Source organism: Lissotriton helveticus, chromosome 7, assembly GCF_964261635.1.
Source record: "Lissotriton helveticus chromosome 7, aLisHel1.1, whole genome shotgun sequence".
Taxonomy (NCBI): Eukaryota; Metazoa; Chordata; class Amphibia; order Caudata; family Salamandridae; genus Lissotriton; species Lissotriton helveticus.
In genome coordinates, this window is record NC_136068.1 from 871,123,215 (window position 1) to 871,139,703 (window position 16,489).

At 38.0% G+C, this 16,489-nt stretch overlaps 1 protein-coding gene across 1 annotated transcript in view; it reads right to left on the reverse strand.

Annotated features, from left to right (window-relative positions):
• The window catches only part of LOC144769317 (teneurin-2-like), an 853,614-nt gene that overhangs the window by 245,311 nt on the left and 591,814 nt on the right, over window positions 1-16,489 (reverse strand). The window contains exon 3 of the mRNA XM_078653392.1: window positions 3,470-3,537. The gene's annotated coding sequence lies outside the window, so the exon portion shown is untranslated. The remainder of the gene's footprint in view (window positions 1-3,469; window positions 3,538-16,489) is intronic.

The following is a 16,489-nucleotide window of genomic DNA, read 5'->3' on the forward strand; positions in this document are numbered from 1 at the left end:
TGTGCAAGCTCAGGTATCACCATATACAGTTCAGCAGCTTCCTCCTGTAGTTTCCAATTCTTTGTGAAAGTGTATCTGTGTATTTTACTGAAATTGAAGATTGTGCACCACTTCAGATGCTGCAGGTTGTTGCATGTTTTTTTTATCTTCACAAAGAGCAGCTCTTGCCTATGCTATTGGCCACCATTCAAAATGTTCAGAAGTGCCCACACAGACATAGTGATGCATCAAGGATACAAAGGTAGCAAAGAGGGGAAGCCCCATACAGTGCTGCAATGCACATTCCGCAAAAGTCCACAATATTGGGGGGCTAAAAATGAGTACCAGTGCTTTATGAGCGAATGTTTCAATCAATATTTTTACGTGCATGCACAGAATTGTTAATCCAGACTAAAAAAGCTGAGTCTGATATCCTAGATCTTTTTCATTTGGAATCCTTAACTCTAGAAGAAATGAAGCCCTGAAAAATGCTTTCCATGCCCAGCTCCCAGAGTGTGATAGTCTTTACCACATTACATCAGACCAAAATTGGATCTTCTTTTATTCCGAAAAAAATGAAGATGTCCTGTTTCAGAGCTCATCTCCTTAATTTATTTTACATTGCTATCTTCCCATTCTACAATTTTTATGTTATATGTGTATCACTCTACTTCCTTTGTGACTAGGTTCTCACTATAAAAATACTGAAGTTAAATTGTGTGGAGTAGAGAATGGTTCATTCACATTTTTCCAGAAGTAACGGAAGAACAATTTGTAAGCCTAGGGCAAATGAAGAGCTAAAAACAGCATAGAATCCCAAAAGAAACATTTAAAGATGTTGGCAGAGAATTAAATATTTAGAGTGAAAGTCAAAGTAGAAGATTCTTAAGTTTTGGTATCAGTTACCATCCTCTGAAGAAATCACATAACATCCATAATAGTAAAACAATGCAATCAACTAAACGTACATTGTGGGTCGCACAAGAGCAGAATGCACTTGGCAGACTGTAAAAGAACACTGACACCCTTTTCAGAAGAATGGTATTACATCACCAGAAGAATCACTACACAGAGAACATATACTAAAGATGTCACACGCAGATTATAAAACCAGGCTGACCCCCCTAGAAGGAAGAAAAAAATGACCTATCTGGCGTCTGCCACCACCAAGAAACTTTTTAATAACTGTAAAACGTATTGCATGATTGATGCATGTATACTGTGTGTCAGTAACATGTTTCACACAAACACCAAGTGAATTTCAAAATAAATAGAAAATGCCCTAATCATCCAAAATATCATTGATTTAAAAAAAAATACTTATAAAACAGAGGAACGCTGAGACAAAGACACAGTGGATCTAAGTACTTAGATCACCCATTGCTTCCCTCTCACGTTTAGGAGCACAGTGATACTTTTAGAATTCACAAATGATTCTATTACTGCTATTAAAATGCTTTGACAGTCAAAGTGTACCATGAGTACTTACTAAGTCTCATTTAAATCAAAGTGAAGTAATTTCACTTCCATGTTTACTTGAGATAGTGTACAAATCCACATATTAAAAGTCCTGGTATGTATACAGTTTTACTTAATAACATGTACTGTTCAAAGTGAAAGTATTTTCCCAAGGCAAAATCCACTCCTCAAGTCATCCATACCTTTTTGGGGGCGTTCTCTCCCTTTGTCATTCTAGAAATTGAGCGATCACCATCAAAGAAGTATGCTTGCAGGTGTACACAAACTTTTAAGACATTACCAACATCGAAGGCTAAAGTTCCACTTCTCGTAGACATCAAGTCTATTTTTGTCAGTTTAAACTGTGTTTTTTGAGTTTCAAGTGATGCCTTGCACTCATAAAAAGACTACTTTAACGTGTGATGTTCAAGGAAGTTACCTACAGTCAGTGAGTGTCTACTACAGGTAATTGAAAATTCAACTCTTCAACTGTATGGGAGAGAGGTCCATATATCTTTTGTAATGTATAACTCCGAGGGCATCCTAGTTCAGATATGTTCTGATCAGTTACACCACTGTTGACACCAATGCAGAAGAGCTGTAAAAACGGACACGATAGATGCAGAGGTTAGTTTTGCAGTAACAATGTACCTCTCCAAATATTTTGTCCATAAAGAATAAAGAAGCACATTGTTTGAATTCCCCCGAACAGCCCAGAAACCTGGAGTAACACCAGTAAGACTTGAGATGCAAAAATCATTGGTGTCATCCATCACTCACAACAAAAAATGTAGGAAAACCCTGCATATGGTCACATGACAAAGTTTGTAAGCAGAATAAATGAGGCAGAGAGGGGACCCTTCACTAATCATGCTAACCTGAGAAGGGGACCGAGTTTAGCATCCGACATACTGCAGATTACTTTTGTGAGCTATAAGCCATTCAACTCCTTAGGAAAGAGAGTGTGTTGAACTTTCCTTGATGTATGTGCCCTTCTAAGTATTGTGTCAGACAGTCATAAACTGCTTACTCGATTACAGATAACCACAAACAAGACATACATTTTTACACATCAATAACAATTAAAATCAGATGCCAATTGCCAGATCAGAAAATATTATGCATTTTATCAGAACTATAAAACAATGTAGCATATACCTAGATTTTGAATAATGATTATAGAAACCTCCCTTGCCACTGCACATAACCATTGAGTCTATCATTAGCAGATTTTAAAAAGGTCCACATTTTTGCTTTCCTAGGTTGTTGAATAAACACTATTATATATATATGCCCTGGCATATCATATGATCCACAAAGAGTAAGAGCTGCATTGTTTTGATACATCGATTGTCAGAGTCGCAGAATTGAAGCACGTCATTCTTTTCGGAAGTTAAGGCACATCCTTTAAGTCTCCTTTCTAAACGTGGTCAAATGTTATCCTCTCATTTTCAGGCATATATATGACCTCGCAGAAAATGTAGCGAATATGTAAAACAGTAATTCTTAGAATTTCTCCTTATGAGTAAAAGAATGAGAGGTTGAATACTAAGGGCACTACATTTTCAATCATTAACGTAAGAAAACGTATGTATGTATTTTTGTGAGTATACCCTATGTTCTCCAGCGCCATGAAGTCTTCGATGATCGTGTACATAATACATGAAATTAACATAACATACCACTGCAGAAAATGTTTATGGTAACCTGTTGCATATGAAAACAGGCAAACTATACATCACGTTTCCTATACATTGTATTATACATCCGTTTTGAAAAATACACAATGCTTTAAAAAAAAAATAAAGGAAGGTAATGAAGAAAGAATTATTTCACAGCATTTAATTTATAGATCACAAACATGCAGCTACTACTGCTAAGTCAGTTTGGCACGTTTAAGGACATATGCATGCACACAAAACTTGGCTACTTTAAGAAGCAGATTAGCCATCTGTAGATTTGAAACTGTGCACACCACTGGCAAATTAAAATGTCTTAAGAAGGAAAAGTAAACTAGTGAAGTAAAACCCACTTGAAGTAATTCAGGAGATTTAAATCCAGGGACGTGCCTTAAAATTCTCTGGAGAATTCAATATCCATCTGGAACAGAAAACACAGAAGGACAGTGAGTACAAGTTGCATTTATCATTTGTTTAAATCACCAAGAAGCATCTTATTTAAAATACCAAAACATCGTGAAGTAAGTGGAATTGCAGTAACAGCATGCAGAAGCAACAGCTAAATAGGAAATATAGCCCTACAAGGACATTAACTCTTATATATATCTATAATCTTTGCATTTATTTCCTGCACCCATGCGTATCTTCCGCAAGAGCACGTGGCCCTTTGGCACAGGGCTCAGGCATCATCATTAATCTATGCTGGTGACACAGCGATTTTACTAGCCTGTTAATTCTGTGATATATTTGTATATATTCTATTTATCGCGCTTGCACACTATAATGGAATAATGCTATGACTGCCCTAAGTAGAAAGTAAATAACTTCTCTTTGTTCACGGCCTCCCATGTTTGTTAGTCAATGGAAGTATGGTTAGATCTGTGGTTAGAGATGGGGAAACATTACTTACCACATTTTCAATCTCCCAAACACATGCATATTGTAATGAGCTGGGTTAAATGAGAACTCTAAATGGATGAAATCTGCTTAAACCTAAAACAACTGTGAGAGCATGCCACTTGTTCTGCTCTAGATCTAGGTCATGGCATGGCGTCCACCCACTATTTTCACAGAGTTAATGCCGTCCACTGCCAAGAATGTGGTGCCCATTGAATAATGTGATGAACTCGTTCCAGTGTCAATTTCAAACACAGGGACACTTTCAGCGGCGCCTGCACGTTGTCTGCTTTCCATCTGCAACAACGTGCAGGCGGGGACGGGGCTTTCTTATTTAAGACTCCTGCTGGTCTCATAACAAAGACCAAATTTGAGGGGTCATCAGGCCTCCTTTTAATCGCAGTCTCTTGGCTGGGAGCAGTCAGGAGCCTCACACCTGATGCAAATGAAGCAGAGGGGAAACAAAGGCTCACACCTTGTTAGCACTTCACACATACTTAAGAGAGGCAGCTTTTCACTTTGTTCAGTACCTGTTTAGGAGATATGCACTGTAAGAATGTCAGATGTGTTGGTCTTTCCCAGTATTAACAGGAAGCAAATTGCATTTATATAGAGCTTACTTTCCCTGAGGAAGCCTTGAAATAATTTAAATACCACAATTTCTTCTTGTAGAACCCTACTCATCCCAATGCAGGGTGTCGGGGTGCTTTACATCAACACGTGCATATTACATGTACAATACATTATGTTTGTCAATGAATGTATAGGATGTGTTACATACAACTGGGGGATTGCAAGGTGTAGAAGTCACATATCATCTTCCATAGTTCACTGTGCTATTATCCTCACAATGCGCTCAAACGTACATATGATAGACCTGCTAAACATATATGTGAGGACTTTAGATCTGATGTCACTTCTTGTGATGCCACTTCCTGTAAATTTGTGGCTTGTGATACCACTTTCTATGATGTCAATTACTGTTATGCCATGTGTGGTGTCATGCACCATGATGTTGTGCACCATGATGTCACACGCAGTGATGTCGTGCGGCGTGATGTCACGCCCCATGTTTTCGCACGCCGTGATGACACTTGCATACTGCCTAATTAGATTATTTTCCTCACTTACGTTTTTAGGACTTGTGCCCTGATTAAGGTCCTAGTGCGAGATTGCAAAGGAGTTCTAGCGTGTTCTTGGCAATCCAAGATGTGCTGTTGGATGTACGATACATGGTACATGCTGTCTCTTTTTACTCAATAAGGACCCGTACTTTCTGATTCTCATACTAGACAAGCTGAATGAGCCAAAGGGAAAGGTAAATTCAGCACCGAGGGGCTTATGGGAGCAGGTCCAGAACTGTTCCAAAATAGGTCAATTGAACAACTCAATCCTTGCTGCAGGGGCTCTTGTAAGCACCCTCCTTATTTTTCTCTTGCTTCACCTTGGCTACTGTTGATCATAGAACTCCAGACTATTGCCTCAGTTAGATAAAATCTCATCTTTGACCCCACGACACTAACACCACATATCAATCCATGCTGCGACCGACTGCTGGATTCGGATTGATGTGATTAAACTTCTGAACAACTCTTCATCCCGTATTCCTTGCCAGATGGCTGCCCAAATTGTGTTCCCATTGGAGAAAATTTGCCAGACAATCCCTCCTGCCACCCATCCTTTTCGGCCCCAGGCCTCAGTGGCCCTCCTCCTAAACAGATGGCCATGCCTTCCTCGCATTGCTAGTGCCTATGATATTGAATTAAATTCTCTCTCTGGCTCCCCATACTTAAGAGTCCTGTTGATGACCTTTCTCAGCCGATGCCGCTGCATGTAAGAGCAGTGGGGCGGTGGTGCCAGGTGAGGGGGATTCCGAGAGACGACCACGAGGGAAAATTTATTCTTTATTTCATTTTCCTTCATGGTCGTCTCTCAAAATCCCCTGCACCTGGCCCCACTGCTCTTACCAGCAGCAGCCACAGATGACCCCTCTATTCTACACAGGATCAAAGCATCATTGACTTACACCATGGACCCAAAAATATTCCGAATCATGCCTATGTAGAGTAGAACATGTTTGTTCTGACTACATGATATTCACAATGATCACTTTCTTCACATGTGTGTATCAATACTAACAAGAGTATCAGGCACGTTTTTCCCACTGGCACTCACTTTGTTGTTTTTTATGTCCCTAGTAAAACTACCTTTGGGTTGCATTGATTATTGTGCATCTTTTATTAAGGGTTAATTCAAATTACCCCAAGTCCGTAGTGAGAATATGGTTCACTCTTGTGTTCTGATACTATTGCAAACATTATTCAGGGTACAGAAACATACCAGTAAGTGTAAGGTTGGATGAGGTCTATAGGTAACGTGGTTCCCACCTGTGTTAAATAGTGATTAGTTCAGGAACAACTTGTCTTCGCAATAAAAGGAAAAGTACCCTTTTAATGTAAGGTGCGCTGATCATAACCTTTCCCTATTCTATCTACTTTATTTTCCAACCAAAATGGGATAATCCAATACTTGAAAGTTTGAGTCATGTTTAACTTGTTCTCCCAATCCCTCTATTAAAATGGTGAAGCACTGGTAAAACAGTACATAACAATACCCTATTCTGAGCTTGCTACTCGAGAACATGGCCAACAATAGATTCTGACCGTCATCTGCAAGTACTGGATGGAAATCACTGGGTTCAATCATGTATACCCTCACTTGGAATTGGGATGTATTCACCGTGCACCACACCTACTATCGAGACAGAATCCATGAAATGTACTCTCTTTGAACTTTCAACCCTCAATTTACATCAAAGGTAGCCTCCAATCATCAAATTCACTTTACACATGGAAGTTATGATGACAATGTGTGAATCTCTAGGAACCACCCATTTAAATTGTCTTTTTTTTTAAAGCTTTTTCTCCTCAGTTTTTAAAATGTGTTCTTTTGGGCCACCATATAGTTGTGAAAACCTCGGTTATAGGGCTCTCTGTTACAATTTTATTAAATGTCTGCTTTCTCTGCTAGCATTTTTCCATCACCAGTCCTCATATACTTTTCAATCATGCATTGATTTGACAATTACATGGGATAGCAGCTTTTGATGCGCCTCAGCTAGCTTCTGTGATTCAGATTTGAGTTGTGTCCTTTTCTCCTGTGTCATTATATCATTATACATCACTTTAGCTATTCTGCAGGTATTATCACTTTGCCCCTTCAGCATACAGTGTTGCCAAATGCTAACCATGGTCCTCATCTAAACTTGCTTTCTTAATTTAGCTATATGGTGCACTCATGCTCCAAAACTTTGGTTTAAATATACTATACTAATTACCAAAATACCGCCCAAAAGTCAAGAGAAACAGAGCATAGGGAGCTATAACTAGATGATAGAGCAAGATAAGTGATAAGAAATCTAACATTTGCTGGTAGCAAGGATCCATCGCTAGACAAACATTTTACATTGAAAGTGATCCGTAGGGGAGCAGGTTGCAAATGAACACCGTTGTAAAGCAGACTACATACCCTTTATTCAACACGCTGAAGCAGACCTCAGTCTGCCAACATGACATGACGCTGTTAAAGATTGGGGGTACTTGTTGTTGGGGATGTGGAGAAGGGTAGAGGAGAGAAGCTAAGCCCATGCTTTAAAACCCGGGAAGTACTAGGAGCCCTGGAGACAGTCCCCAAGGTGATGATGTAGCATGGGGTCACAGCCACAAAAATGCCTGTTCTAACCATCACAACCTACATGGTTAGGGGGCTGAATGACTCCACAAATCATAACAGCATTCTACATGAATTAAAGCTCTAGCTCATTCAAGTGACCTACCAAACAAGGACTATGTTTGCCATAGATCTAAAGACTTTCTGATGCAATATTTATTCTAAAGAATTGATAAGCAAAGAATGCTTGTAATAATCAGGGGAGATGTTGAGGGCCTGTGTGGTGGGCTCTCATACAAACACTCAGTATGTGTGGGATCAGGGAGATGGTAAGAGGGGCAGTAAGGGCTAGGCGATACCTTAACACCAGCCTGCCTATACATCTAGATGGAAACCAAACTGAAATTTATGCAACCAATGCAAGTAGCAAACTTCAGAAGTAACTGATAGCTTGGGAGAGCACAGACTCAAAATACGTTAAATAGTGACGTGTTCTGGAAGGAACCACATCATTGCAGGGAGGAGGCCTGGGGGCAGGGTGGAAGTGGACCAAGTTAGTTACCTTTTGTAGTTTCCCATTGAAGACGTGCAATAAAACTTAATGAAACGTAACTAACAAAATATTGTATCTGGCATTATTTGCATGAAACTACTGTATTGGTATGCAAAATAATTTACGTATTTTTTGGCCTCTAAGGTAAATATAGTGATAATTTATTTAAATGTAGTGATCATTTATTTAAATGTAGAGATCATTTATTTTATGCTCTTTCAGTGGCATTTGATATTTTATGATTTTTATTTCAGCCAAGGATGTAATGAATCTGAGTTCCTCCTTCCAAAAATTACAAACATGCCCCTCGACAACCAGATAGACCTTCTTACAACATAGAAGTGTGCACTGAATAACTTTTAAATATCAGTGCAGCTGGTGCAAGGCAAAGATGGCTGGTGATTGAAGGAGGACTCAACAAGAATAGCTTAGCATTCACCTCAAACAAGGAAGCTCAGTGTTTTGCCCCAGCTAAATTTCAAAAGTGCTAAAACACTTACAAGGTCAAGTATTATCATTCTGTGACCTAAAACCGATGCCCTCTATTGCAAGCAATTTATAAGAAGGGAGCAAAAACCGACCCTAAAAATTATAGACTCATTGCCTTGCTAGATATCGAAGGTAAAGCAACAGCCTGGATAGAGGATAATGAAATACTACCTTTTTACCAGACCGGATTCCAAAAAGGCTGCTCCAATATAGATAACATTATGGCACTTTTGTTCCTGGCATATCAGGCAAACTCCGGTAAAAACCTGCCAGTATTTGCATGTTTCATAGATTACTCGGCCGCCTTCTTTGGGGTTAATCGAAGTAAGCTGTGGCACAAATTGTCACGCTGGAAGATCCCCGTAAAACTATTGAAGGCATTGATGTCATTGTATACCAACATGTGGTGAGGATCAAACTCGTGGGGGATACAGTCACACACAAGATGTCAACTTAGCGCGGCCTAAAGCAGGGCTACGTTTTAGCACCCACACTCTTTAATCTTTACATGGCAGACCTGGGGAAAGCTATACAAGGAGCAAGTTTGGTAATCCCAAAAATCGGACAGAAACGACTAAATATACTTCAGTATGCTGATGATCTGGTGATCACACCAGAGTAGGTTTACAAAGAGGGTTGAATGCACTAAACAACTACAACCTGGACAATGAACTTGTGGCCAACCTCAGTAAAACAAAAGCTGTGGTGTTTGGTAAACACCTGAAGAATGTAGGTTTAAAGTGGAGACTGGGTAACAACAGCATAGCCACAGAAAGAGCATATCAATATTTAGGCGCATGGCTGAACGACAAAGGCAAGGCAACCTTGCGCCAGGCCAAGACTCAAGCCAAAATACAAGCCCCCATTTACGCCCTCTGCAAACTTCAAGGCAAACTATATAGCCCTACCACAAAACCCATCATGAGAGTCACAAAATCTAAACTCCTTGCGGTTGCTGGGTATTGATGGAGCGGGATAGAAAACAGAAATTTGTTTAAACCCGTGAAGTCACACTTCCATAAATAAATTAATAATGCTAACAATTTGTGCTATGTGTATGCTAATTCAACCTAGTTTAAAGTTACATTACATTACAGAACACGTGGGAAATTAACATGTGTGCTCATAAATGTGCATTATGTTGCATTCTTATGTATGTAGAAAATAATAAATTAATCTTGTCTATTGTCATGTCATAACTAATAGCAGCTGTTTTTAAAATAAAGGCATGTGCTTATTTTGCTTCCCTTGTCTATGTAATGTCATTTCTACTATTCTAGGTGCACATAAGGTTTTATGGATTTATGAAGACTGGTAGATATAAAATGCTGCTTTATTTGTGCTTTACTGCTAGGTAATTTAGACTAATGGGTTAATTATTAGCAATGATGGGAGGCAACAGAACAAACTGTATTTCTTTCATTAATTATTCTTTGTGTTTGTTTATATAATAGTTTTACAAATGAAGCTTAGAGATGGCTGCAGGAAAATAGTACCCTTTTAAAAGTGGCCCAGGGACAGTGGCGCAGAAAATTGACGCTTTCTGAAAGAGGCCTAATGATGAAAATGGCTCAAGTGAAAATAATTCTGAGAAGAATGGAAAAGGCCTCTGAGCTTTTATTTTGAAAGGTTTTGAATTGAACTGCTAAAAAGATGACTTTTTGGAGAAATTTGCTTTAAACCCGTGAAGTCACACTTCCATAAATAAATTAATAATGCTAACAATTTGTGCTATGTGTATGCTAATTCAACCTAGTTTAAAGTTACATTACATTACAGAACACGTGGGAAATTAACATGTGTGCTCATAAATGTGCATTATGTTGCATTCTTATGTATGTAGAAAATAATAAATTAATCTTGTCTATTGTCATGTCATAACTAATAGCAGCTGTTTTTAAAATAAAGGCATGTGCTTATTTTGCTTCCCTTGTCTATGTAATGTCATTTCTACTATTCTAGGTGCACATAAGGTTTTATGGATTTATGAAGACTGGTAGATATAAAATGCTGCTTTATTTGTGCTTTACTGCTAGGTAATTTAGACTAATGGGTTAATTATTAGCAATGATGGGAGGCAACAGAACAAACTGTATTTCTTTCATTAATTATTCTTTGTGTTTGTTTATATAATAGTTTTACAAATGAAGCTTAGAGATGGCTGCAGGAAAATAGTACCCTTTTAAAAGTGGCGCAGGGACAGTGGCGCAGAAAATTGACGCTTTCTGAAAGAGGCCTAATGATGAAAAGGGCTCAAGTGAAAATAATTCTGAGAAGAATGGAAAAGGCCTCTGAGCTTTTATTTTGAAAGGTTTTGAATTGAACTGCTAAAAAGATGACTTTTTGGAGAAATTTGCTAACGTTTGCTAACGTGCCACGGGAGTTCAGAGCTGACTAGCTCAAGGTTAAAAGGAAGCTGTCGCTACAAAATGTAGCAGCCTAAGGAAGAACTGCCAAGACTTCTAAATGAACAATGAACTAGTGAATTTGCCCGGGCATGTAAGAAGGAGGTGTCACAGTTTACTGTGGTACGAGGTGGCTCAGCCAATGGAGAACTAGAATTCGTTTGCTGGAATGTGAAAAATAGTTAGCTCAGCTCAATTTAGGGTATAAGAATAGGTTCAGAAAACACATAGTTGGCTTACGCTCGAGAATTCTGGAGGACGATGTTATGCTGATGGACTTTACACGTGAGGACAGGAGTTTTTATTAATTTCTTTATTACTAGGTGATGAGGGTAGAGACAGAGATATAGTTAGGATTTTGGAAATGCTTAATTTTACTTATTCCTGCTAATGAATAATAATTCTTGATTTATGCTCTTTTTATTAATACTGAATAAATCTTTCTTTATGATATTTTCTAATGCTTGTTTAATAAAATACCAAAACCTAAGTTTTTATAGATGTGTTAAAATAAACTTTCTAAAATGACAAGCTGGTCTTGATTATTGCAGATGGTTTAAACAACTATATTTAGATCTTATCGCCTCATGATTCAAGCGCTCTATTGTTGATATGGGCCTAGTGTTGTAGTGTAAGTTTTGTGGTAGTAAATAGTGTCATTTGTGCAATATTTTGGTGAGAGCGCTGGATCAATTTCTGGTAGCCATCGGACGGTTTATATATGTTGTTTTTGACATACATGTTACATGCATGATACATATATGTTGGTAAATTCATAGGATTAAGTTTTAACACATGTTGAGTTTGTTTATTTTGTGCTATGTGTGTACCGGTACAAAAACTGTGTGATGAGAAGGTAGTCATGCAGAATATCTGATCTGTTTCTGTGATATCGCCGAGTATCACTGTTGGTATCGCCGTGTACCAGAAGTATTGTCGCCGTGCAATACAGTGTTGTCGCCGTGCAACACAGTTTTAGGGCTAGGTGTGAATCTTGTAAAAGTGAGGGTTTTCTAAGAAATTAGAGCAGCATGAGAATAGGGACAAAGCGCCTTCCATAAAACTCACTGTGATAAGAGTATTAGTTATATTCGAGCTTGAGTGAAGGGCAGGGTAATGTCGGTGCATGATTATCTATAAACAGGTTAGAGTCCTGTACGGGTACATGTTTTATATCTATAAACAGGTGAGAGCCCTGTACGGATAACGGTGTTATTTTGCTAACGGTGCATGATTTCTATAAACAGGTGAGAGTCCTGTACGGATTTCATGTGTGACTCAAGTTAGGGATTTTTCAGTGTGAAAGTGTGAGATTGTTTTGTAAGGTATGGTCAAGTGGAACTCTTAGATACTGTCACTTCGCGGTGCGTTCAGAGGAAAATGAGTTCATATTCTTACGTGTTAGAAGGGTAGGGTAAGAGTTGCTCTACTGGCAAATGGAAATTATCCTTAGTGTGAATAGCGCCGACTATTCCGAAGTGTGGATACTTGAATGTATGTAAACTATCCTAATTAGAGAAGCAGACAGATGTGTTTCGTTTTATATATTCACTAAAATGTACCAAAAGTAATTCTAAGGTACTTAGGAATGTTCTAGGTAAAGTCTGTACCATTCTAAGACTTTATAAAGTATTGTGCAGTGTTTAAATACACTAAAAAGCATTGCGCGCTATTTAAATCCTTTTAAAAGTGCCCCGATCGAAAATTGTAAGGGAGGGGCTGTTTTAGGAGTGAGAACGTGTGGGGAGAGAGCCTGCAGCTGCAGCAGCTGCTTACGTCAGAATTGCCGCGCTCGGATTGGCTAGAGCGTCAGCATTGATAATGAAAAGCTGCCCCCTGATTGGTTGAGGCGTTGTTATGGAATAACTAGCTAAGCCTCCACTGTTGTTCCCTTCGTTTTAATAATGCTGCTAAATTAAAAACTGATGCGTGTGATAAGCGCGCTGTACTAAGAATAAAAACAGCTGTCTAGCACCCAAAGTGTCACAATGAAATATCACTCCGATTAATTGAAGTGACTGGAGTGTCTTTTAACGAGAATTTTGGTCATAACAAGCGTCTTTAGATTAAAAGACCCCGTTTTAGTGTAGCGCGCTGTTAAAAATCAAATTTAGTGAGGGAGGGGCTGTTTGCCGAGAGAAAGAGCGAAGGGGAGAGCTGCCATCTGCAGCGGCTGCTTGTGTCAGCCGCCGCGCTCCCATTGGATGAAGTCCCGTCGCGTCATAGCCAAAGCCGCGCTCCCTTTGGTCCAGAGGCCGTCGCGTCATTGGCAGAGCCGCGCTCTGATAGAGTGAGGCTCCGTGAGCCCCGTTCTGATTGGGCGAGGCTCTACTATTTGTTAAATAAGCTATGGCTTACGTATTACATGCCCAGAGATTGCTTGCTATTTAAAAATACTTCCCAAAGCGAAGCGCGAGGGGAGAGAGACTGCAGTAGCAGCAACATACACATTGGCAGAGCTGTTATGTTGTGTGTAATTTGTCAACAGCGCTGGAGCTGGCTGTGACGTGTCCTATTACGAATTACGACCTGATTGGTCAGAGCTTCGTGCATTAATGACTTGCTGCCAAGTGCTGAATCTGAGATAATAAACAAATCGTGCTACACTCTGAGGGTTTCTAATGTCTGACTAAGAGTTGCTGGCTTGGTTAAAAAATTAATTTGTCTAAAATTCATTAAGAACAAGCTTGATGTGTCTTGATTAGCTAGGAACACTGTAGTATTATACAAAAGCTGCGACTGGATTGGTTAAAACTCTGGCAGGCACTAGGATTAGTAGAGCATTGGGTAGCAACACATTGATTAGCTGAAACACTTGTGCTAAATGCACATTGTTTACTTTTTGCTGGAGATTTAGTTTTTCCACAATATAAATGCCTAAAGCTTCATTTTAAGCTTCATTTTATTAATTGTTTTTTTTTAAATTTAAAACAACACATTTTGTTAATTAGTGAATAAAAATAGTAGATATATTAGGATAATAGCATCAAAGGTGATTAAAGTGAGGATATTAATTATTAATTAATGCAATATTAAGTAGTAGTAATTAAATTAATTTTGTTAGTTACTGTAATTACTGGTGTAATTAGGAGGTTTGCGCTGTGTTCAAGGTAGCAGCAAGAAATTATATGTAAATTAAGGCAAAACAGATTAGGTTTTCTTTTTTTACAGGTATATGTTGCAGAAGGTGTGTAAGTGAAAAATTAAGTACAATTAAAACACATGTGATTATATTATTATTATAAATAAATATTTTGAGTTGCTATTGTTTTTCCAAATTGATATTTTTCTTTACAGGTTAATTAAATTTAGTGATACAGGTAAATTAGGAGATATATTAGATCGACCAAATTATAAGGTTTTCTATACCTGATAGTATTTAATTAATTAATTGATCAGCAAACGCTGCAAGGCAAAATTTAAAGAGTAAATTTACCGAATTATATAAAAAGAAATAAAATGTCTTCCTTGTACAAGAAAATGAAAAAGGTTGTTGCCAAATGCGAGAGCAAATTAAAGATTCCCAAATTAGCGAAAATAAATAATAAAAGTGTCAGAGTAGAAAATATAGATCAATGTAAAATTGATATTGTGAATATGGATCAGAACAGAAATTCAAGAAGACCCCCAGAACAGGTTAATACAACGCCAAAAGTGTCAGATCAAACTGATAAAGTGCCAGTTCAGAATTTTATTAAAATTGATGCGATAGAAAATCATGATGAAATGTCTGGTACATCTGGAATTAATATTCCTGATTATGTAAATTCATCAAATGATTTAAAGGAGTCCATGAAAATTATGGAAACAGAGATAGTCCCTGTGCTGGGAAAGGATGAAATTAGTTCCGCAAATTTAAAGGTCCCATTAACTGAAAAAGTTTATTCTATTGTACTTGAGATTGAATTAGTAGGGACTACAACCGAGCAAGAAACAGAAATGACTTCAGTTCTGGTAAGTGAGAAGTCTGACATTGACTTAATTAAATTGACACAGACTGATGAGTCAAAATTATGGTCAAATGAAAAGGAGATTGAGATAAATGAGCTGAATGAACAGTTACAAATACAGCGACAGGTAATGACTCAACAGATTGAGATGGCTTCATTGCCATTACAAATTTTTGTTAATGAACAGATGGACAATGCAGATACAGGATTAATTAAAGAACAAGAAAATAGTCCAAAAAGATTAAATGCACTTCCAGAATGTTGGAATGAAAATAATGTTCTTTTGAGTGAAGACATTAAAATAAAGGATACAATTGATCAACAGATTGAAACATTGACTTCTGCAGGTTCACTTTTCAGAAATGCAAATTTAATTAAAAGATTGATTGATGATATTCAATTGACAGAAAGGTTTGCTGTTGTGATATGTACAGCATACAAAATGAATGATGAACATGCTTTGAGTTCACTAATACTAACATCTGTAGTTGAAACATGGCAGGGAGTCAAAGACTTACAAGATGAAGCAACTCATGAGGAGAAAAACACATGGTTGAGAAACACATGGTTGAGTACAGATTTCAGACAGCGAGATGAGGATGAGATTTTGTCACACAAAGATGGTAGAGTAGTTTTATCAAATAGCATGATTACTGACATGGGCAGAATGTACCATAAAATTGCAGAATTTCTTTACCAGAGGTGTCTGACATATCAGCAAGTGAACACAATTAAGAGAACAATTGTGAGATTGGGAACGGAATTACAGGAGAGTGGTTCATTGACCAGATTACAAATGGATTTCTGTGAGATGTCACTACATGACAAACTGTGCTACATTTTTGTGATTTTCTGTTTGATTACAAAATGGTTTGAAACATTTCAGATGCGACATAATGAAATTACTGTTGCAAAGTTATCAGAAGGCAAAAGACATATTGAAAACAGACTGTTCCATTGTACAGATAGAATAGATGTTGAGGAACATGAAAATGTTACTATAAAAGTCAGAGATGCAGAAATGTGCCTAGCTGCAGGTACAAAGTGGACAGATGTCCTTCCACTTGTTTTGATGTTTTTGAGAAACACTACTGATAAAAAGACAGATTTAAGTCCACGTGAGATAATGATGGACAAGGTCATGAGACAAACATTTATACCAGAGAAAAGAATGATGACTATCAATGATAGCATCAATTTGGAGAACTGCAGAAATTTATCAGATGAAATGATTTCTGTGTTTGATGAAGATGAAACTGAAGTGCAAACAAGAGAAAAAGAGCAAGTACTTGAATTGTTACCAGGAAAAAGAATCAGGAAAAAGGTTCGTCTAAAAGGGAATTCTCTAGTGCCAAGGTGGCAGAAAAGGAGGCCAATCAGTCTTGTCACAACAAATACAGTGAAGTGCAA